This window comes from Bos taurus, chromosome 4 (genome assembly GCF_002263795.3).
Source record: "Bos taurus isolate L1 Dominette 01449 registration number 42190680 breed Hereford chromosome 4, ARS-UCD2.0, whole genome shotgun sequence".
In the NCBI taxonomy this organism is placed as follows: Eukaryota; Metazoa; Chordata; class Mammalia; order Artiodactyla; family Bovidae; genus Bos; species Bos taurus.
The window spans coordinates 32,321,820-32,345,674 of record NC_037331.1 but is presented as its reverse complement, the minus strand read 5'-3'; the positions used below and the strand labels follow the sequence as shown (position 1 = coordinate 32,345,674).

At 39.4% G+C, this 23,855-nt stretch overlaps 1 protein-coding gene across 3 annotated transcripts in view; it reads right to left on the bottom strand.

The window, feature by feature from the left end:
• Positions 1-23,855, bottom strand: part of SLC25A40 (solute carrier family 25, member 40) — an 80,326-nt gene that overhangs the window by 49,893 nt on the left and 6,578 nt on the right. The window contains exon 2 of one of the 3 annotated variants that reach the window (XM_059885733.1): positions 1-23,855. This exon is cut by the window's left edge and continues 14,359 nt beyond it. The gene's annotated coding sequence lies outside the window, so the exon portion shown is untranslated. 3 annotated transcript variants of the gene reach the window in all.

Below are 23,855 nucleotides of genomic sequence, written 5' to 3'. Positions count from 1 at the left end.
TCTTCGAAAAGATAAACTGATAATCCTTGTATCAGACTTATCAAGAAAAAAAGGGAGAGGATTCAAATCAATAAAATTAGAAACAAATTATGGCTGGTTCATGTTGATATATGGCAGAAACCAATACAATATTATAAAGCAATTATCCTCCGGTCAAAAATAAATAAAATTTTTTAAAAAGATATGTAAAAGGAGAAGTTACAACTGACTCCACAGAAATACAAAGGATCATAAGAGACTACTAGAAGCAACTGTGTGCTGATTAAATGGACAATCTGGAAGAAATGAACAAATTCTTACAAAGGTACAGTTTCCCAAAACTGAACCAGAAAGAGACAGAAAATATGAACAGACCAATCAAGCACTGAAATTGAAATCCTGATTAAAAATCTCCCAATAAACAAAAGTCTAGAACTTGATGGTTTCACAGGCAAATTCTATCAAATATTTAGAGAAGAGTTAACACCTATCCTTCTGAAACTATTCCCAAAAACTGCAGAGGAAGAAAAACTTCCAAACTCATTCTATGAGGCCACCATCACCCTGATACCAAAACCAGACAAAGATACAACAAAAAAAGACAATTACATGCCAATATCACTGATGAACATAGATGCAAAAACCCTCAACAAAATACTAGTGATTCTTATCCTACAACATACTAAAAAGATCATATACCATGATCGAGTGGGGTTCATCCCAGTGATACAAAGATTTTTCAATATCCACAAATTAATCAGTGTGATACACCACATCAACAAACTGAAGAATAAAAACCGTATGATCATCTTAATAGATGCAGAAAAGCTTTTCACAAAATTCAGCAACTATTTATGATTAAAAAAAAACTCTCCAGAATGTGGGCATACCTCAACATAACAAAGGCAGTATATGACAAACCTACAGCTAACATCATTCTCAATGGCGAAATGCTATAAGCATTTCCTCTAAAATAGGAACAAGAATAGGAGGTCTACTCTTGCCACTTTATTTCAACATAGTTTTGGAAGTCCTACCGTCAGCAATCAGAGAAGGAAAAGAAGTAAAGGGAATCCATGTTGGAAAAGAAGTTAAACTGTCACCGTTTGCAGGTGACATGATATTATACATAAAGGACAGTAAAACTGCTACCAGAAAACTACTGCTGCTGCTGCTAAGTCACTTCAGTCACGTCTGACTCTGTGCAGCCCCATAGATGGCAGCCCTCATCAATGGACTAGGCAAAACTGCAGATTACAAAATTAACACACAGAAATCTGTTGCATTTCTATACACCAACCACAGAAGATCAGAAAGAGAAAGCCAAAAAACAATTCCATTAATCAGTGCATCAAAAAAAAAACTAGGAATAAACCTACCTAAGGAGACAAAAGACCTGTATTCCAAAAACTCTAAGAAGCTGATCAAAAAATTCACAAACAGATGGAAAGATATGCAATGTTCACAGATAGGAAGAATCAGTATTGTCAAAATGACTCTATTACCCAGAGCAATCTAAAGATTCAACACAATCCGTATCAAATTACCAACCGATAGCATTTTTCACAGAACTAGAACAAAAAAAACAATCTCAAAATTTTTATGGAAACACAAAAGTCCCTGAAAAGCCAAAGCAATCTTGAGAAATTAACTTCAGACTATACTACAAAGCTACAGTCATGAAAACAGCACAGTACTGGCACAAAAATAGAAACACAGATCAATGGAATAGGATAGAAAACCTAGAAATAAACCCATGCACCTATGGTCAATTAATCTATGACAAAGGAGACAAGACTACACAATGCTGCAAAGACAGTCTCTTCAACAAACGGTGCTGGGAAAACTAGACAGCTACATGTTAAAAAACAGAATTTGATCATTCTTTGACACCATACACAAAAATAAGCTCAAAGTGGATTAAAAACCTAAATGTGAGACTGCACACTATTAAACTCCTAGAGGAAAACATAAGCAGAACACCATGACATGAACAGCAGCAACATCTTTTTGGATCCATCTTCCAGAATAATGGAAATAAAAACAAAAATAAATGGGACCTAATTAAACTTAAAAGCTTTGACACAACAAAGGAAACTATAAGCAAGGTGAAAAGACAGCCCTCAGAATGGGACAAAACAATAGCAAATGAAACTGACAATTTCCAAAATATACAAGCAGCTCAATACCAGAAAAACAAATAACCCAATCAAAAAGTGGGAAAAAGACCTAAATAGACATTTCTCCAAAGATATAGAGATAGCTAATAAACACATGAAAAGAAACTCAACATCACTCGTTATTCAATTCAGTTCAGTGGTTTAGTCGTGTCCGACTCTTTGTGACCCCATGAATCGCAGCACGCCAGGCCTCCCTGTCCATCACCAACTCCTGGAGTTCACTCAAACTCACATCCATCAAGTCGGTGATGCCATCTAGCCATCTCACCCTCTGTCGTCCCCTTCTCCTCCTGCCCCCAATCCCTCCCAGCATCAGAGTCTTTTCCGATGAGTCAACTCTTCGCATGAGGTGACCAAAGGATTGGAGTTTCAGCTTTAGCATCAGTCCTTCCAAAGAACACCCAGGACTGATCTCCTTTAGGATGGACTGGTTGGACCTCCTTGCAGTCCAAGGGACTCTCAAGAGTCTTCTCCAACACCACACTGCAAAAGCATCAATTCTTCGGCGCTCAGCTTTCTTCACGGTCCAACTCTCGCATCCATACATGACCACTGGAAAAACCATAGCCTTGACTAGACGGACCTTTGTTGACAAAGTAATGTCTCTGCTTTTCAATATGCTATCTAGGTTGGTCATAACTTTCCTTCCAAGGAGTAAGCATCTTTTAATTTCATGGATGCAATCACCATCTGCAGTGATTTTGGAGCCCCCAAAAATAAAGTCTGACACTGTTTCCTATGAAAGTCTGACATCTATTTCCTATGAAGTGATGGGACCAGATGCCATGATCTTCGTTTTCTGAATGTTGAGCTTTAAGCCAACTTTTTCACTCTCCTCTTTCACTTTCATCAAGAGGCTTTTGAGTTCCTCTTTACTTTCTGCCATAAGGGTGGTATCATCTGCATAACTGAGGTTATTGATATTCTCCTGGCAATCTTGATTCCAGCTTGTGCTTCTTCCAGCCCAGCATTTCTCATGATGTACTCTGCATAGAAGTTAAATAAGCAGGGTGACAATATACAGCCTTGACATACTCCTTTTCCTATTTGGAACCAGTCTGTTGTTCCATGTCTAGTTCTAACTGTTGCTTCCTGACCTGCATACAAATTTCTCAAGAGGCAGGTCAGGTGGTCTGGTATTCCCATCTCTTTCAGAATTTTCCACAGTTTATTGTGATCCACACAGTCAAAGGCTTTGGCATAGTCAATAAAGAAGAAATAGATGTTTTTCTGGAACTCTCTTGCTTTTTCCATGATCCAGCGAATATTGGCAATTTGATCTCAGCCTTTTCTAAAACCAGCTTGAACATCTGGAAGTTTACGGTTCACGTATTGCTGAAGCCTGGCTTGGAGAATTTTGAGCATTACTTTACTAGCGTGTGAGATGAGTGCAACTGTGTGGTAGTCTAAGCATTCTTCAGCATTGCCTTTCTTAGGGACTGGAATGAAAACCAACCTTTTCCAGTCCTGTGGCCACGCTGAGTCTTCCAAATTTGCTGGCATATTGAGTGCAGCACTTTCACAGCATCATCTGTTAGGATTTGAAATAGCTTAACTACTCAGCCATTAAAAAGAACAAAATAATGTCATTTGCAGCAATATAGAGGGACCTAGAGACTGACACACAGAGTGTCAGTAATTAATTAAGTAATTAAGTCACACAGAGAAGCAGAAACATAGTATGACATCCCTTATATGTGGAATCTAAAAAGAAATGATATAGATAGAAATGAACTTACAAAACAGAAGAAGATTCACAGATTTAGAGATAGAACTGACGGTTACCAGGAGAGGAAGGATGTGCACGAGGGACAGTTGGGGAGCTGGGATGGACACGTACACACTGCTGTATTTAAACAGGTAACCGACGAGCGACTACTGCATAACACATGAACTCTGCCCAGTGTTATGTGGCAGCCTGGATGGGAGCAGGGTTGGGAGATAATGGATATATGTATCTTTATGGCTAAGCCCCTTTGCTGTTTACCTGAAACCATCACAACATTGCTAATGGGCTGTGTGTGTTAATCAGTTGCTCAGTCATGTCCAACTCTTTGCAACCCCATGGACTGTAGCCCACCAGACTCCTTCTGTCCACTGAATTTTCTAGGCAAGAATACTGGAGCGGGTTGCCATTTCCCACCCCATGTGATCTTTAAATCTGGGCATCAACTCACGTCTCCTGAGTCTCCTGCATTAGCAGGCAGATTCTTTACAATCGTGCCACCTGGTAAGCCACATTAATTGGCTATACCCCAATACAAAATTAAAAGTTAAAAAAAAAAACAAAACTACAATGAGGTATCACCTCACACCAGTCAGAATGGCCATCATCAAAAAAACCCCTACAGACAATAAATGCTGGGGAGTGTGGAGAAATGGGAACCCTCTTGTATTGTTGGTGGGAAGGTAAATTGATACAGCCACTATGAAGAACAGTATGGAGGCATCTTAAAAAAACAAAAATAAAATTATCATACGACCCAATAATCCCATTACTGGGCAAATCACAATGGAAAAAGACACATGTACCCCAGGGTTCATTACAGCACTATTTACAAGGGCCAGGACATGGAAGCAACCTAAATGTCCATCAACAGGTGAATGGATAAAGAAGATACGGTACATATAAACAATGGAATATTTATTACTCAGCCATAAAAAGGAATAATATTGGGCCATTTGTAAACACGTGGATGGTTCTGGAGCCTGTCATACAGAGTGAAGTGGGAAAGAGAAAAATAAATGTCATATATATGTGGAAGCTAGAACAACAGTACAGATGAACTCTTTTGTAGGGCAGGAATAAGTCATACAGAACAGACATATGGACACAAAGGGGCGCTGGGAGGGTGGGATGAATTAGATTAGGATGGCATATATACGGTATCATCAGTAAAACAGATACCTAGTGGGAACCTGCTATGGAGCACAGGGAACTCAGCTTGGTGCTCTGTGACGACCTAGATGGGTGGGATGGGAGGAGTGATGGGAGAGAAGTCCAAGAGAAAGGAGATACATGTATACACACAGTTGATTCACTTAGTTGTACAGGAGAAGCTAATGCAATATTGCAAAGCAATTATACTCCAATAAAAAAACAATACAACAAAACATTGCCGAGGGGAAAAAAACTACAGGTCTTTATAATTCAAAAAGATACATGCACCCCTATGTTCAGAGCAGCACTATTTATAATAGTCAAAACATGGAAACACCGTAAGTGTCTACTGGAAAATGAATGGATAAAGATGTGGTACACATATACTATGGAATATCTGTTGTTGTTTTTAGTCTCTAAGTTCTGTCTGACTCTTTGCAACCCCATGGACTGTTGCCCACCAGGCTCCTCTGTCTATGGGATTTCCAGGCAAGAATACTGGAGTGGGTTGCCATTTCCTTCTCCAGGAGATCTTCCCAACCCAGATATCAAACCCATGACTCCTGCACTGGCAGGCAGATTCTTTACTGCTGAGCCACCAGGGAAGGCCACAATGGAATACTACTCAGCCATAAAAAGGAACGAAATTTGGGTTATTTGTACTGGGTCATTTCCAGAGATGTAGATGGACCTAGAGTCTGTAAACACAGCGAAGTAAGCCAGAAAGAGGAAAACAAGTATCATATATTAACACATGTATGTGGAATCTGGGGCTTCCCAGGTGCCACTAGTGGTGAAGAACTCACGTGCCAATGCGGAACACATAACAGATGTGGGTTAGATTCCTGGGTCCGGGAAGACCACCGGGAGGAGGGCACAGCAATCCACTCCAATATTTTTGACTGGAGAATCCCATGGATAGAGGAGCCAGGGAGGCTACAGTCCATAGGGTCACAAAGAGTCAGACATGACTGAAGCAACTTAGCATGCATGCACATGTGGAATCTAAAAAAGAATGATACAGACGAACCTATTTGCAGGGCAGGAATAGAGATGCAGACATGAGAACAGACATGAGCACATGGGAGAAGGGGAGGATGGGACAACTGGGAGATCAGGCCTGACATATAAATACTGCTGCTACTGCTAAGTCACTTCAGTTGTGTCCGACTCTGTGCGACCCCATAGACAGCAGCCCAGCAGGCTCCGCCGTCCCTGGGATTCTCCTACCATGTATAAAACAGATAGCTAGTGGGAACCTGCTGAATGGCACAGAAAACTCAGCTTGGTGCTCCGTGATCACCTAGATGGGTAAAACGGGAGGCTGGAAGGCAGGGCCAGGAGGGAGGGGATGTATGTGTACACACAGCTGATTCACTTCATTGTACAGAGATGCTAACACAACATTGTATGTCAATTACACTCCAATAATAATAAAATAAAACACTTCAAAAAGAAAAATACAAGTTTTTATAATTCAAAAAGATACATGCACCCTTATGTTCACAGCAGCACTACTCACAATAGTCAAAACATGGAAGCAACCTAAATGTCCATCATCAGATGAATGGATAAAGATGATGTGGTACACATATACAATGGAATACTCCTCAGCCATAAAAAAGAATGAAATAATGCCATTTGCAATAACATGGATGGACCCAGAGATGACCATTACTAAGTGAAGTAAGTCAGAAAAACAAAAGCAAGTACCACATGATGTAACTTACATGTGCAATCTAAAATACGGCACAAACGGACCTATCCAGAAAACAGAAATGAACTCAGAGACGCAGAGAGCAGACCTGTGGTTGCCAAGGTGGGGCAAGTACTGGGAATCTGGGATTAACAGACGTACACTATATATACAGGACACATGAACAGCAGGGTCCTACTATATAGCACAGGAGTTATATTCAACATCCTGCCATAAACCATAATGGAAAAGAATATTTTAAAGCATTTCTATATGTACATAAGAGAATCACTTTCCTTTAGGCAGAGATTGGCAAAACACTGTAAATCAACTATATTTCAATTTAAAAAATAAAATTAAAACAAAATTAAAGGTCTTAATAGAAAAAAATACCACTTTATGGACTGAAATAATAAATGCTATATCAAACCTTCCAAATTGGTTCTAAATTTACAGGAATCCTAACAAAAATTCTCAATTTTTAAAAAATTGTGGATTTGATAAAATACTTCCCAAAACCTATATCGAAGTAAAATGGCAAGAGTTGCCATAAATTGTGAAATGCATCTAAAGCAGTGCTTACAAAGAAATTTATGACATTATATGCTTCTGTTAAAAAAAAAATCTAAAAAACAAGGATCTAAGCACTTGCTTTAAGAAACCAGAAAAAGAAGCGCAAATTAGAACCAAAAAAGGCAGAAACAATTCAACCAAAAACAGAAATGAATCATTCACAAGAGGTTCAACAGCATATATGATAGAACAGACAAAAGAATCAGTAAACCTGAAGATCAATTGAGATCACTCAATCTGAGGAACAAAGAGAAAAATAATGAAGAAAAATGAACAGAGTCTAAGAGACCTACGTGACTTTATCAAGCATACTAACCTACACATGATGAGAGTCCCAGAAGACAGAAAGGAACAAAAAGAACAGAAGCCAAAAGCCTCCAAACTTTGATTAACAGAAGGGTGGGAGGGGAGGCGATGGAGGAAGAAGAGAAGGAGAAAAAGAAACTACACATTCCAGAGTCTCAACAAACTCCTGGTAGGATAAGCTCAAGGAGAGCCACACTAAAAACACTGTAATTAAACTGCCAAAAGCCAACCACAAAGAGAATCCTGAAAACAGGGAGAGGAGCAATTCATTACATTAAAAGGATCTTCAGTGAGTACAAGCTGATTTCACATCTAAAACCTGGAGGCCAGAAGGCAGTATACATTCCCAGATAAACAAAATCTGATAGATTTTGTCTCTAGGGATCTTGTCCTACAAGAAATACTAGGGGGCATACTGTTCAGGTTAAAATGAAACACACCACTACATAGTAACTAGAATTCATATGATGAAGCAAAAAGCACTGGCAAAAGTAACAACATAGATAAATATAAAAGACAAAGGGTCTTCCAGCTCAAGATGGCAGAGTAGAAGGATGTGTGCTTATCTCCTCCAGCAAGAGCCCCAAAATTTCAATTACCTGTTGAACAACAATCGACAGAAGGATACTGGAACCCACCAAAAAGATACCCCACGTCCAAAGACAAAGAAGAAGCTGCAGCAAGACAGTAGGAGGGACGCAATCACAATAAAATCAAATCCCAAACCTGCCAGGTGGGTGACCCACAGACTGGAGAATAATAACACCAAAGAAGTTCTCCCACTATTATGAAGGGTCTGAATCCCAGCCTGGGGATCCAACAAAGGGACTGAGAATCCCCAGGGAACCTGGCCTTGAGGGCCAGCGGGATTTGATCACAGGCCTTCCAGAGGACTGAGGGAACCAGAGACTCCAGTCTTGGAGGGCACAAACAAAATTTTGTGTGCATCAAGACACAGAGAAGAGGAGCAGTGACACCACAGGAGACTCAACCAAAAGCACCTGCTAGTGTTGGAGGGGCTCCTGTGGAGGCCTGGCTTGGCAGGGCTTCACCACAGGGGCAAGGTCACTAGAAGGTCCCCCTTAGCACACACCCTCTTGGAGTTCACCATTAATCTTACCATAGAGCTCGCAGACCCCCTGGTGGGTCACCTCAGGCCAAAGAGCTACCAGGGAGGGCGTGCAACCATCAGCAGATAACTGGATTAAAGCTTTACTGAGACTCTGCCCCTAGAGCAATTCCCAGTTTTCCCCATCACCAGTCCCTCCCATCAAGAAGCTTACAAGCCTCTTAGCTTCATCCATCAGAGGGCAGACAAAAGAAGAACTTAGAACCAGAGTCTCAAGGTGGCTAAAACAAAAACCATATTACAGAAAGTTAATCACAAAGAAAAAGCAGAAAGTTATGTCCCAGATGAAGAGACAAGATAAAATCCCAGAAAAACAACTAAATAAAGTAGAGATAGGCAACCCATTCTTTAGAAAAAGAATTCAGAATGATAGTGAAGATGATCCAGGATCTTGGAAAAAGAATGGAGGCAAAGAATGAAAATATACAAGAAATGTTTACCAAAGACCTACAAGAACTAAAGAACAAACAAACAGAAATAAATAATACACTGCTGCTACTGCTAAGTCGCTTCAGTCGTGTCCGACCCATAGACGGCAGCCCACCAGGCTTCCCCGTCCCTGGGATTCTCCAGGCAAGAACACTGGAGTGGGTTGCCATTTCCCTCTCCAATTTTTTGAAAAGCAGTTCCAGGTAAATACACTAGAAGGAATCAATAGCAGAATAACTGAGGCAGAAGAACGGATAAATGACCTGAAGGACAGAATGGTAGAAATCACTGCCGCAGAACAGAATATAGAAAAAAGAATGAAAAGAAATGAAAAGAGCCTAAGAGACCTCTCAGACAACATTAAATGCACCAACATTAGCATTACAGGGGTCCCAGAAGAAGAGAGAAAGGACCTGAGAAAATATTTGAAGAGATAATAGCTGAAAACTTCCCAAACATGGGAAAGGAAATAGTCAACCAAGTCCAGGAAGCACAGAGAGTCCCAGGCAGGATAAACCCAAGGAAGAACACACTGAGACACATAGTAATCAAACTGACAAAAATTAAATACAGATAAAATATTAAAAGCAACAAGAGAAAAGTGACAAATAACATACAAAGAAACTCCCATCAGGCTATCAGCTGATTTCTCAACAGAAACTCTACAAGCCAGAAGGGAATGGCATAATATATTTAAAGTGATGAAAGGGAAGAACCTACAACCAAGAATACTCTACCCAGCAAGACTCTCCTTTAGATTTGATGGAGAAATCAAAAGCTTTCCAGACAAGCAAAAGTTACGAGAATTTAGCACACCAAACCAGCTTTACAACAAATGCTAAAGGAACTTCTCTACACAGGAAACACAAGAGAAGAAAAAGACATACAGAAAATAAACCCCCCCAAATTAAGAAAATGTAATCGGGTCATACATACTGATAATTACCTTAAATGTAAGAGGATTAATAAATGCACCAACCAAAAGACACAGACTGGGTGGATGAAAACATGTGCATGTATGCACTTCCACTTGTCCTATCACTCTGCTTGACCCCCACAAACTGTATGCAATTCTTTTATATTAAGTTAATCATGTTCCCATGATGGCTTGCAATTACAATTATCTTTTTTTGGTCTGGCTATTGATCGTGAAAACTGATAAACATCTTTTACTATTGTGATTATGTAACTATTACTCACTTAATTGTATCATGATTGGTTAACAGAAGAGTAGAACTCTATATCACCAAAACTAGGATCTAATAGAAAAACTTGTAATCCCTTTTTAAAATCCAAGAATTTTAAAATTTCAAGAATTTTCTTGAAATTTTTTGAAAAATACAAATGTATTTGTATACAAATACCTGAGTATTGCCTTTTTTCCTCCAGAGTTCCAGATATGTTTCTAATGAGCAGTCATGCTTAAAAACAACTGAACTATATGATGATCTTTTACTTTTATCTAGTTTGTTTCCCTTTTTCTATTTCATATTCAGTGCTCTCATTTCATTTAGTTTATGTTCTCCAATTTCTCCATCTCTTCTTACATACGTACATACATACATATATATATATGCATAATATATATATTTTAGAAAACCTATGAACTTTTGCCTAACTAAAATAATTATGACATTTTGATTCTACCTGTTTGACTTAGTATAAATAGAATGCTAGATTTCTAATTAAAAAATAGATATGAAACAAGCAACAAAGGTTTACTGCATAGCACAGGGAACTAGAGTCAATATCTTGTAATAACTTATGATGGAAAATAATTTCAAAAATAATATATGTGTATTTGTATAACTGAATCACCTTCTGTGCATCTGAAACATTGTAGGTCAATATACTTCAATAAAATATTTTTTTTTTAAAGACAACTGGATAAAGGAATAAAATAAATCTCTGATAATGAGCATACAATACATAAAGATGTAACTTGCATGACAGCAACAACACACACGAAGGCATTAGGGGGTGGAGCCGTATACTACTGAAATTAAAAAGACACTCACCTGATTGTTATAAATTAAAATACTAATTACAATTACCCAGGCAACCATTAAGAAAATAATATAATAGATGAAACAGAGACAAGGAACTGTGTATGAGAAAATATCTATTTAAAATGAAAGAGGCAGTTATGAAGGAAGACTATAACAACAAATGTAAGACATACAGAAAACAAATAGCAAAATGACAGATACAAATCTTCAGTATTCTTGCCTTGAGAACCCCATGAACAGAATGAAAAGGCAAAAACATAGGGCACTAAAAGAGGAACTCCCCAGGTGGGCAGGTGCCCAATATGCTACTGGAGACCAGTGGAGAAATAACCCCAGAAAGAATGAAGAGACAGAGCCGAAGCAAAAACAACACCCAGTTGTGGATGTGACTGGTGATAGAAGCAAGGTTTCATGCTGTAAAGAGCAATACTGCATAGGAACCTGGAATGTTAGGTCCATCAATCGCGGCAAACTGGAAGTGGTCAAATAGGAGATGACAACAGTGAAGATCAACATTCCAGGAATCAGCGAACTAAAATGGACTGGAATGGGTGAATTTAACTCAGATGACCATTATATCTACTACTGTGGGCAGGAATTCCTTAGAAGACATGGAGTAGCCATCATAGTCAACAAGAGAGTCCAAAATGCAGTACTTGGATGCAATCTTAAAAACAACAGAATGATCTCTGTTTATTTCCAAGGTAAACCATTCAATATCACAGTAATCCAAGTCTATGCCCCAACCAGTAACACTGAAGAAGCTGAAGTTGAACAGTTCTATGAAGACCTACAGGACCTTCTAGAACTAACGCCCCAAAAAGATGTCCTTTTCATTATAGGGGACTGGAATGCAAAAGTAGGAAGTCAAGAAACACCTGGAGTAACAGGCAAATTTGGCCTTGGAGTACAGAATGAAGCTGGGCAAAGACTAATAGAATTTTGCCAAAAGAATGCACTGGTCATAGCAAATACCCTCTTCCACCAACACAAGAGAAGACTCTACACATGGACATCACCAGATGGTCAACACTGAAATCAGATTGATTATATTCTTTGCAGCCAAAGATGGAGAAGCTCTATACAGTCAGCAAAAACAAGACCGGGAGCTAACTGCGGCTCAGATCATAAACTCCTTATTGCCAAATTCAGACTGAAATTGAGAAATTGGAGAAAACCACTAGACCATTCAAGTATGACCTAAATCAAATCCCTTATGAGTATACAGTAGAAGTGGAAACAGATTTAAGGGACTAGATCTGATAGACAGAGTACCTGATGAACTATGGACTGAGGTTCGTGACACTGTACAGGAGACAGGGATCAAGACCATCCCCAAGAAAAAGAAATGCAAAAAAGCAAAATGGCTGTCTGAGGAGGCTGTACAAATAGCTGTGAAAAGAAGGGAAGGAAAAAGCAAAGGAGAAAAGGAAAGATATAAACATCTGAATGCAGAGTTCCAAAGAATAGCAAAGAGAGATGAGAAAGCCTTCCCCAGCAATCAATGCAAAGAAGTAGAGGAAAACAACAGAATGGGAAAGACTAGACATCTCTTCAAGAAAATTAGAGATACCAAGGGAATATTTCATGCAAAGATGGGCTCGATAAAGGACAGAAATGGTAGGGACATAACAGAAGCAGAAGATATTAAGAAGAGGTGGCAAGAATACATAGAAGAACTGTACAAAAAAGATCTTCACAACCCAGATAATCAGGATGGTGTGATCACTTACCTAGAGCCAGACATCCTGGAATGTGAAGTCAACTGGGCCTTAGAAAGCATCACTACGAACAAAGCTAGTGGAGGTGATGGAATTCCAGTTGAGCTATTTCAAATCCTGAAAGATGATGCTGTGAAAGTGCTGCACTCAATATGCCAGCAAATGTGGAAAACTCAGCAGTGGCCACAGGACTGGAAATGGTAAGTTTTCATTCCAATCCCAAAGTCATGCAATGCCAAAGAATGCTCAAACTACTGCACAAGTGCACTCTCACACGCTAGTAAAGTGATGCTTAAAATTCTCCAAGCCAGGCTTCAGCAATACATGAACTGTGAACTTCCAGATGTTCACGCTGGTTTTAGAAAAGGCAGAGGAACCAGAGGTCAAATTGCCAACATCCGCTGGATCATGGAAAAAGCAAAGAGTTCCAGAAAAACATTTATTTCTTCTTTATTGACTATGCCAAAGCCTTTGACTGTGTGGATCACAATGAACTGTGGAAAATTCTGAAAGAGATGGGAATACCAGACCACCTGACCTGCCTCTTGAGAAACCCATATGCAGGTCAGGAAGCAACAGTTAGAACTGGACATGGAACAACAGACTGGTTCCAAATAGGAAAAGGAGTACAGCAAGGGTGTACATTGTTACCCTGCTTATTTAACTTATATGCAGAGTACATCATGAGAAACGCTGGACAAGCTGGAATCAAGACTGCTGGGAGAAATATCAATAACCTCAGATATGCAGATGACACCACCCTTATGGCAGAAAGTGAAGAGGAACTAAAGAGCCTCTTGACAAAAGTGAAAGAGGAGAGTGAAAAAGTTGGCTTAAAGCTCAACACACAGAAAACTAAGATCATGGTATCTGGTCCCAACACTTCGTGGAAAATAGATGAGGAAACAGTAGAAAGGGGCTGACTTTATTTTTCTGGGCTCCAAAATCACTGCAGATGGTGACTGCAGCCATGAAATTAAAAGACGCTTACTCCTTGGAAGGAAAGTTATGACCAACCTAGACAGCATATTAAAAAGCAGAGACATTACTTTGCCAACAAAGGTCTGCCTAGTCAAGGCTATGGTTTTTCCAGTAGTCATGTATGGATGTGTGAGTTGGACTATAAAGAAAGCTGAGAGCCGAAGAACTGATCCTTTTGAACTGTGGTGTTGGAGAAGACTCTTGAGAGTCCCTTGGACTGCAAGGAGATCCAAGCGGTCCATCCTAAAGGAGATCAGTCCTGGGTGTTCATAGGAAGGACTGATGATGAAGCTGAAACCCCAATCCTCTGGCCACCTGATGAGAAGAGCTGACTCATTTGAAAAGACCCTGATGCCAGGAAAGATTGAGGGCAGGAGGAGAATGGGAGAACAGAGGATGAGATGGTTGGATGGCATCACTGACTCAATGGACATGGGTTTGGGTGGACTCCGGGAGTTGGTGATGGACAGGGAGGCCTGGCATGCTGCGGTTCATGGGGTCGCAAAGGGTCAGACATGACTGAGTCACTGAACTGAACTGAAATGTAAAACAGATTAAATAATTCAAGAAAAGGGCAAAGACTGGCAGAATTTTTAAAAAAAAGATCAAACTATATCCTAGCTATAAGAGACCTATTTTAGATTCAAACACAAAAATAAACTTATAATAAAATAATAAAACATAAGTATAGGCAACATAAACATAAATGTCTGCATTGTGTGTGATGTGTGAAGTCGCTCAGTTGTGTCCGACTCTTTGCGACCCCGTGGACTGTAGCCCGCCAGGCTCCTCTCTCCATGGGATTCTCCAAGCAAGAATACTGGAGTGGATTGCCATTTCCTTCTCCAGGTGATCTTCCCAACCCAGGGATTGAACCCGGGTCTCCTGCATTGCAGGCAGGCGCTTTATCCTCTGAGCCACCAGGGAAGCCCAAAGTCTGCATTAATGGATCTTTAATTAGTAATTCCTCTTTTTCTTCCCTCTAATGACTTAAAATACAATTATACAAACCAACAACTATGTTAATCACTGTCATGCATAACATTGTTATTTACAATACACAATATCATTAATGTTGCATATTTACTTATATACAATATATGCTTTACTATGTATAAACATCATATATTTATACTTATGTTACATATTTGTAATTGACACATTTAAGTGCACATTATATGTGCTTATATATATCACATACATAATATATAACAGTAACGATATGTCATTTACAAGGGGGTTGGAGGAATGGAGTTATATAGGAGAAAAGTTTTTACATACCATTAAAACCAAATTGGTATTAATCTGAAATACACTTAAAAATTAAATGTGAATTGCAATCCTCAAGAAATAAACTAAAAACATAACTAAAATATATACAGAAAAAATGAGAATACAATCAAAACATTACACCTGAACATCCAACACAAAAGAAGGTGGTAAATGAATCGAGAAACGAAAAAGTATGACATACAGAAAAAAAGAGCAAAGTGGCAATGTAAGCCTTCTATTTTGAATAATTTCATTAAAGACAAATGAATTAAATTCTCTAAGAGACTGGAAGAGTCAATATAAAAAGTGATTTAACTACATGCTGTCTACAAGAAATTCATTTTAGAACCAAATACGTTTGTAAATGGGTTGAGAATGAAAATGTAAAAATTTATTCCATGAAAACTGTAACCAAAGGAGAGCCAGAGTGCCAATATAATACCAGACAAAAACTTTAAAACAAAAATAGTTACAACATCGAAGAAGAATGATATAAAGGTCAATGTACCACGATTTTAAAAAACTATAAACATATATACAACAGAGCCCCAAATTATATGAAGCAAAAAGTGACAGAAGACAACAACAGTTGGAAGCTTCAATATTTCATTTTCAATGATAAACAGAACTAGACAAAAGATTAACAAGGAGCTAGAAAATTAACTACTACAAACCAGCTAGACCTAACAGACATACATAGAATACTCCACCAAACGAGAGCAAAATACATTCTTCAAGTGAACATGGAATATTCTCCATGACAGATATGTTACAATACAAAATAAGGTTCCATTAAGTTTAAGAAGACTAAAAATTATATAAAGCATCTTCTCTGATCACAGGAGGAAAAAAATAGAAATCAATAACAATAGGAAATTTGGAAATTTAAAGCTGTTGAATGAAACAATACACTCTTAATTAACCAACAGGTCAAAGAATCCATTACAAGGTAAATTACAAAATACCTTGAGAGAAATTAAAATGAAAACACATCGTACCAACACTTAAGGAATGCAACAAATGCAGTACTAAGAGTGCTAAGAGGAGGGAAATTTATAGTTGTAAAGGTCTACATTAAAAAAACAAAAGATCTCAAATCTTTATTCAAACCTGAACTTCTCCTTTACGGAACCCAAGAAAAAAGTTAACTAAACCCAAAACAAGAAGAGGAAAGGAATATTACAGATTAGAATGTAAATAGAGTAGAAAAACTACAGAGAAAAATCAATGAAACCAAAAATTGGTTCTTCAAAAAAGAAAAAGTGAAATGTTAGTCACTCAATCATGTCCGACTCTTTGCGATCCCATGGACTGTAGTCCACCAGGGTCCTCTGTCCATGAGACTTTTCAGGCAAGAATACTGAAGTGGGTTGCCATTCCCTTCTCCAGGGGATCTTCCTGACCCAGGAATTGAACCCAGGTCTCCCCCACTGCAGGCAGATTCTTTACTGTCTGAGCCACCATGGAAGACCTCTTTAAAAAAGATCACCAAAATTAACTTTTGGCTAAACTGACCAAGAAAAATAAGAAGACTCGAATTGGTAAAATCAGGCATGAAAGTAGAGATATTACCAGAAGCTTTACAGGAATAAAAATTATTACAGGAAATGAACAAGTAGAGTTGGACCATAAAGAAGGCTGAGCACCAAAGAATTGACGCTTTGAAATTATGGTGCTGGAGAAGACTCTTCAGAGTCTGGGGCACAGCAAGGAGATCAAACCACTCAATTCTAAGGGAAATCAACCCTGAATATTCACTAGAGAGGGACTGATGCTGAAGCTGAAGCTCCAATACTCTGGCCACCTGATGCAAAGAGCCGATTCAATGGAAAAGACCCTGATGCTGGGAAAGACTGAGGGCAGGAGAAGCGGGTAACAGAGAATGAGAAATGGTTGGATGGCATCATCAACTCAAACGACACGAGTCTGAGCAAACTTCGGGCGCTAGTGAAGGACACGGAAGCCTGATGGGCTGTAATTCATGAAGTTGCAAAGAGTCAAACATGACTTAGCAACTGAACAAAAATCTGTCAACAAATTACTTGAAATAAACAAATTCCTAGAAACACACAAAGTACCAAAAGTTACTGAAGAAAGGTAACACTTTCTAACTCATTCTATAAAACAAATATTACTCTAACATCAAAGCCAGAAAAACATATCACTTGAAAACTACATACTAATATTTCATATATATATATATATAAAAAACAGGAGGGAAGGAGGCAGGACATAACCTTAAAGAAGGACATATCGATGATATGACATAAACAGGTCAGAACCAAGATGGCAGAAGATTCCACTTTCAGTAGACCTTGAACCTTATCACACACTCATCATAATACATTAACATGCTAAATGATATACTTATGGGCACCATGACAGTTCCCAGGAAAACCATAAAAGGATAAAAAGTGGGCAGTGGTCCAATTCCTAGAAATCTCCAAATTCCTAGAATTCTCCCCCCATTCCCTGAAACAGTTGGAATAATCCTCCCACTTATTAGCCTATGAAGTTACTCAGCCCATTAAAAATTAATGCCCCCATGTATTTTTGACCACTCTCACCTTTTGACATGGGATCTCATTCTGTCTACAGAATGTGTATCTCTAAATAAATCCTACTTCGTAACTATTGCTTTGTCACTCATTGAAGTCTTTGTGTGGACCACAACAAACTGTGGAAAATTCTTCAAGAGATGGGAATACCAGACAACCTGACCTGCCTCTTGTGAAATCTGTATGCAGGTCAGAAAACAAGAGTTAGAACTGGACATAGAACAACAGACTGGTTCCAAATAGTGAAAGGAGTACACCAAGGCTCTATATTGTCACCCTGCTTATTTAACGTATATGCAGAGTACATCATGAGAAACACTGGGCTGGAAGAAGCACAAGCTGGAATCAAGATTGCCTGAAGAAATATCAATAACCTCAGATATGCAGATGTCACCACCCTTTTGGCAGAAAGCAAAGAACTAAAGAGCCTCTTGACAAAAGTGAAAGAGGAGAGTGAAAAAGTTGGCTTAAAAGTCAGCATTCAAAAAACTAAGATCATGGCATCTGATCCCATCACTTCATGGCAAATAGATGGGGAAACAATGGAAAAAGTGACAGACTTTATCTTTTTGGGCTCCAAAATCACTGCAGATGGTGACTGCAGCCATGAAATTAGAAGACGCTTGCTCCTTGGAAGAAAAGTTACGACCAAAAAATAGCGTATTATAAAGCAGAGACTTTACTTTGCCAACAAAGGTCCATCTAGTCAAAGCTATGGTTTTTCCAGTAGTTATGAATGGACGTTATGAATGGATGTAAGAGATGGACTAAAAGAAAGCTGAGTGCTGAAGAATTGATGTTTTTGAACTGTGGTGTTGGAAAAGATTCTTCAAAGTCCCTTGGACTGCAAGGAGATCAAACCAGTCCATCCTAAAGGAGATCAGTCCTGAATATTCATTGGAAGGACTGATGCTGAAGCTGAAATTCCAATACTTTGACCACCAGATGCGAAGAACTAACTCATTTGAAAAGACCCTGATGCTGGGAAAGATTGAGGGCAGGAGGAGAAGGGGACGACAGAGGATGAGATGGTTGGATGGAATCACTGACCTGATGGACATGAGCTTGAGTAAACTCCGGGAGTTGGTGATGGACAGGGAGGCCTGGCATGCTGCAGTCCACGGGGTTGCAAAGAGTTGGACATGACTGAGCAACTCAACTGAACTGAAGTCTTTCTGAGACAAAATATAAAGAACCTGAGCTTCATTAAGTCCTGAGACCAGGTGCGCAATCTCAATAAAAAGACTTGGGTTCAAGTCCCAGTCTGTGGGCTCAAGTCCTAAACTGAGTTTGGCTGAGTAACAGTCTCAGCCCATGGGTTTAAGTCTCATCTGAGTTGTGCAAGTTTCATATAGATGCAAAAGTTCCCCACAAAATGCTAGTAAACTGAATCTAACCCTATATTAAAATAATTTACACCCTGATCAAGTTGGATTTATCTCAAACATGCAAAAGTGGTTCAACTTATGAAAATCAATCAACAGAATTCACCATATTAATTAGATCAACAGAACCACATGATGAACTCAGTTAATACAATAAAAACTGAGGAACTTCATCATCATGATAAAAGGCATCTAAGAAAAACTCACATATAACATCAGACTTAATGGAAGAAAACGGAAAACATTCCCCCTAACATCAGGAAAATGACAAAAATGCTGCTTTACTGCATAATTATGCAAGTTCTAGCAAGGGCAATTAAGCAGTAAAAACAGATACAGGCATGAAGATTTGAAAGAACAAAGTAAAACAATCTCTATTCACAGATGACATGATTTTATATCTTGAAAATTCTAAAGAATACACCAAAAAAGAACTACCAGAGCTAATAAATTAATTCAGCAAACAAGATCAATATATAATAATTAGTTGAGATTCTATATAGCAATTGACAACCTGAAAATAAAATTAACAAAACAATCTCTGTTACAAAAGTACCCAAGTATAACTTTACAGTTGGTCTTCTCGCCTCCTACATCTGAGGTTCCATAAATTCAAACCACCACAGACCATGCAGTGGTCTTGTTTAGTTGTCAAGTCATGTCTGACTCTGCAACTCCATGAAGTGTAAGCCACCAGGCACCTCTATGGAGTGGGTTGCCATTTCCTTCTCCAGGGGATCTTCCTGACTCAGGGACTGAACCTGCGTTTCCTGCACTGGCAGGCGGATTCTTTACTGCTGAGCTACCAGGGAAGTCCACATAGTGCTGTTGGAAAGTATTTAATGGAAAGTAAAGACCAAAAATGTATAAGTAATGAAAATTACAGAACACTGCAGAATGAACTCAAGAAGACCTAAACAAACTGGAACCATCCAGTGTTCATGGACAGAAATCCACAATACTGTCAAGATTGCAAATCTATACAAATTCAATACCATCACTCTCAAAACTCCAACTGCTCTTTTTGTAGAAATGAACAAGCTTATTCTAAAACTCATACGAAATTTCAAGACATCTTGAATAACTAAAACAATCCTGAAAAAGAAAAACAAAAATTTAGAGGACTTGAGACTTCCCAGTTTCAAAACTTACTAAAAGGCTACAGTGATCAAAACTGTGGAACTAGCTAGCTTAAGGATAAACATAAGAATCATGGAATAGAATTCATAGTCCTAAAACCACCCCATACATCTATGGTCAACAGGCTTTCTTGAGAAGAAAGATACCAACATGTATCCATGTTGGTACAAATGGATTCCACATACCAAAGAATGAAGTTTGACCCTTTCTTTGTTCATGTTATACACACAAATTGACTTAAAATGGGTCAAAGACCTAAAGTGTAAGTGAAAGTGTAGTTGCCCAGTCGTGTCCGACTCTTTGCGACCCCATGGACTGTAGCCTACCAGGCTCCTCTGTCCATGGGATTTTCCAGGCAAGAGTACTGGAGTGGGTTGCCATTTCCTGCTCCAGGAGATCTTCCCGACCCAGGGACTGAACCTAGGTCTCCCCCATTGTAGGCAGACGCTTTTACTGTATGAGCCAGCAGGGAAGTCAAAGACCCAAACTAAAACTATAAAACTCTTAGAAGATAAGATGAAGTAAAGCTAAGCTAAGTGACCTTGATCTGGCAACAGGTTGCTAAAGATAACACCAAAAGTACGAAAAACAAAAACACAAAGGGCAAATAAAATTGAATTTTATCAAAATTTAAAACTGTTGTGTATCAAAGGACACTATCCAAAAAGTAAAAAAGACAAGCCACATGATTGGAGAAAATATCTGCAAATCTATGTGATAAGAGTCTAGAATAGAAAATCTTTAAGAACACTTACAATCCAACAACAAAAAGAGAAAAGCCCAATTAAAAAATGGGCAAGGTACCTGACCACTTACTCAAAGAAGATATACTAACAGCCAAGTAACATATGAAAGATGCTCAATATCACAAATCATTCAGTTCAGTTCAGTCACTCAGTTGTGTCCGACTCTTTGCAACCCCATAAATCACAGCACGCTAGGCCTCCCTGTCCATCACCAACTCCCGGCGTTCACCCAAACTCATGTCCATCAAGTCGGTGACGCCATCCAGCCATCTCATCCTCTGTCATCCCCTTCTCCTCCTGCCCCCAATCCCTCCCAGCATCAGAGTCTTTTCCAGTGAGTCAACTCTTTGCATGAAGTGGCCAAAGGATTGGAGTTTCAGCTTTAGCATCAGTCCTTCCAATGAACACCCAGGACTGATCTCCTTTAGGATGGACTGGTTGGATCTCCTTGCAGTCCAAAGGACTCTCAAGAGTCTTCTCCAACACCACACTTCAAAAGCATCAATTCTTCGGCGCTCAGCTTTCTTCACAGTCCAACTCTCACATCCATACATGGAAAAACGATAGCATTGACTAGACGGACCTTTGTTGGCAAAGTAATGTCTCTGCTTTTCAATATGCTATCTAGGTTGGTCTTTCCTTCCAAGGAGTAAGCGTCTTTTAATTTCATGGCTGCAATCACCATCTGCAGTGATTTTGGAACTCAAAAAAATAAAGTCTGCCACTGTTTCCCCATCTATTTCCCATCAAGTGATGGGACCAGATGCCATGGTCTTAGTTTTCTGAATGTTAAGCTTTAAGCCAACTTTTTCACTCTCCTCTTTCACTTTCATTGCTGCTGCTGCTGCTGCTAAGTCGCTTCAGTCATGTCCAACTCTGTGTGACCCCATAGATGGCAGCCCACCAGCCTCCCCCGTCCCTGGGATTCTCCAGGCAAGAACACTGGAGTCGGTTGCCATTTCCTTCTCCGATGCATTAAAGTGAAAAGTGAAAATGAAGTCGCTCAGTCATCCCCGACTCTTAGCGACACCAAGGACTGCAGCCTACCAGGCTCCTCCGTCCATGGGATTTTCCAGGCAAGAGTACTGGAGTTGGGTGCCATTCACTTTCATTAGGGAAATGCAAATCAAAACCACAATCAGACACCACTTCACTCCCAGTGGGAAGCCTATTAACTTAATCTTAAAAAAAAAGGAAAATAACAAGTGCAGACGAGCATGTGGAGAAATAGGCAAACTTCTATAATACACTGTTTATAGTAATGTACAATGATGCAGCCCCTGTGGAAAAGTTTGGAGCTTCCTGAAAATGTTAAACATTAGATGACCCAGCAATTCTCAGTTAGTTCATTTCAGCTGCTCTGTTGTGTCCGACTCTTTGGGACTCCATGGACTGCAGCACACCAGGCCTCCCTGTCCATCACCAACTCCCGGAGCTTACTCAAACTCATGTCCATCGAGTCAGTAACGCCATCCAACCATCTCATTCTCTGTTGTCCCCTTCTCCACCTTCAGTCTTTCCCAGCATCAGGGTCTTTTCAAATAAGTCAGCTTTTCCCATCACGTGGCTGAAGTATTGGAGTTTCCGCTTCAACATCAGTCCTCCCAATGAACACCCAGAACTGATCTCGTTTAGAATGGACTGGTTGGATCTCCTTGCAGTCCAAGGGATTCTCAAGAGTCTTCTCCAACACCACACTTCAAAAGTATCAGTTCTTTGGCGCTCAGCTTTCTTTATAGTCCAACTCTCACATCCATACATGACTACTGGAAAAACCATAGCCTTGACTAGACGGACCTTTGTTGGCAAAGTAATGTCTCTGCTTTTTAATACTCTCTCTAGGTTGGTCATAGCTTTTTTAAAGCAAGCATATTTAAATTTCATGGCTGCAATCACCATCTGCAGTGATTCTGGAGCCCAAAAAGATAAAGTCGGTCACTTTTTCCATTGTTTCCCCATCTATTTGCCATGAAGTAATGGGACCGGATGTCATGATCTTAGTTTTCTGAGTGTTGAGTTTTAAGCCAACTTTTTCACTCTCCTCTTTCACTTTCAACAAGAAGCTCTTTAGCTCTTCTTCGCTTTCTGTCATAAGGGTAGTGACATCTGCATATCTGAGGTTATTGATATTTCTCCCAGCAATCTTGATTTCAGCTTGTGATTCATCCAGCCTGGCATGTCACATGATGTACTCTGCATATAAGTTAAATAAGCAGGATGACAATATACAGCCTTTCCCGATTTGGAACCAGTCTATTGTTCCATGTCCAAATCTAACTGTTGCTTCTTGACCTGCATACAGATTTCTCAGGAGGCAGTTCAGGTGGTCTGGTATTCCCATCTCTTGAAGAATTTTCCACAGTTTGTTGTGATCCACACAGTCAAAGGCTTTGGCATAGTCAATAAAGCAGAAGTAGATGCTTTGCTGGAACTCTCTTGCTTTTTCGATAATCCAACAAATGTTGGCAATTTGATCTCTGTTTCCTCTGCCTTTTCTAAATTCAGCTTGAATATCTGGAAGTTCTCCGTTCACATACTGTTGAAGCCTGCCTTGGAGAATTTTGAGCATTACTTTACCAGCGTGTGAGATGAGTGCAACTGTGCGGTAGTTTGAGCATTCTTTGGCATTGCCTTTCTTGGGGATTGGAATGAAAACTGACCTTTTCCAGTCCTGTGGCCACTGCTGAGTTTTCCAAATTTGCTGGCATATTGAGTACAGCACTTTCACAGCATCATCTTTCAGGATTTGAAACAGTCGAGTGTTCAGGCTTTGTTTGTAGTGATGCTTCCTAAGGGCCACTTGACTTTGCATTCCAGGATGTCTGGCTCTAGGTGAGTGATCACACCGTGGTGGTATATTAACAAGCAAA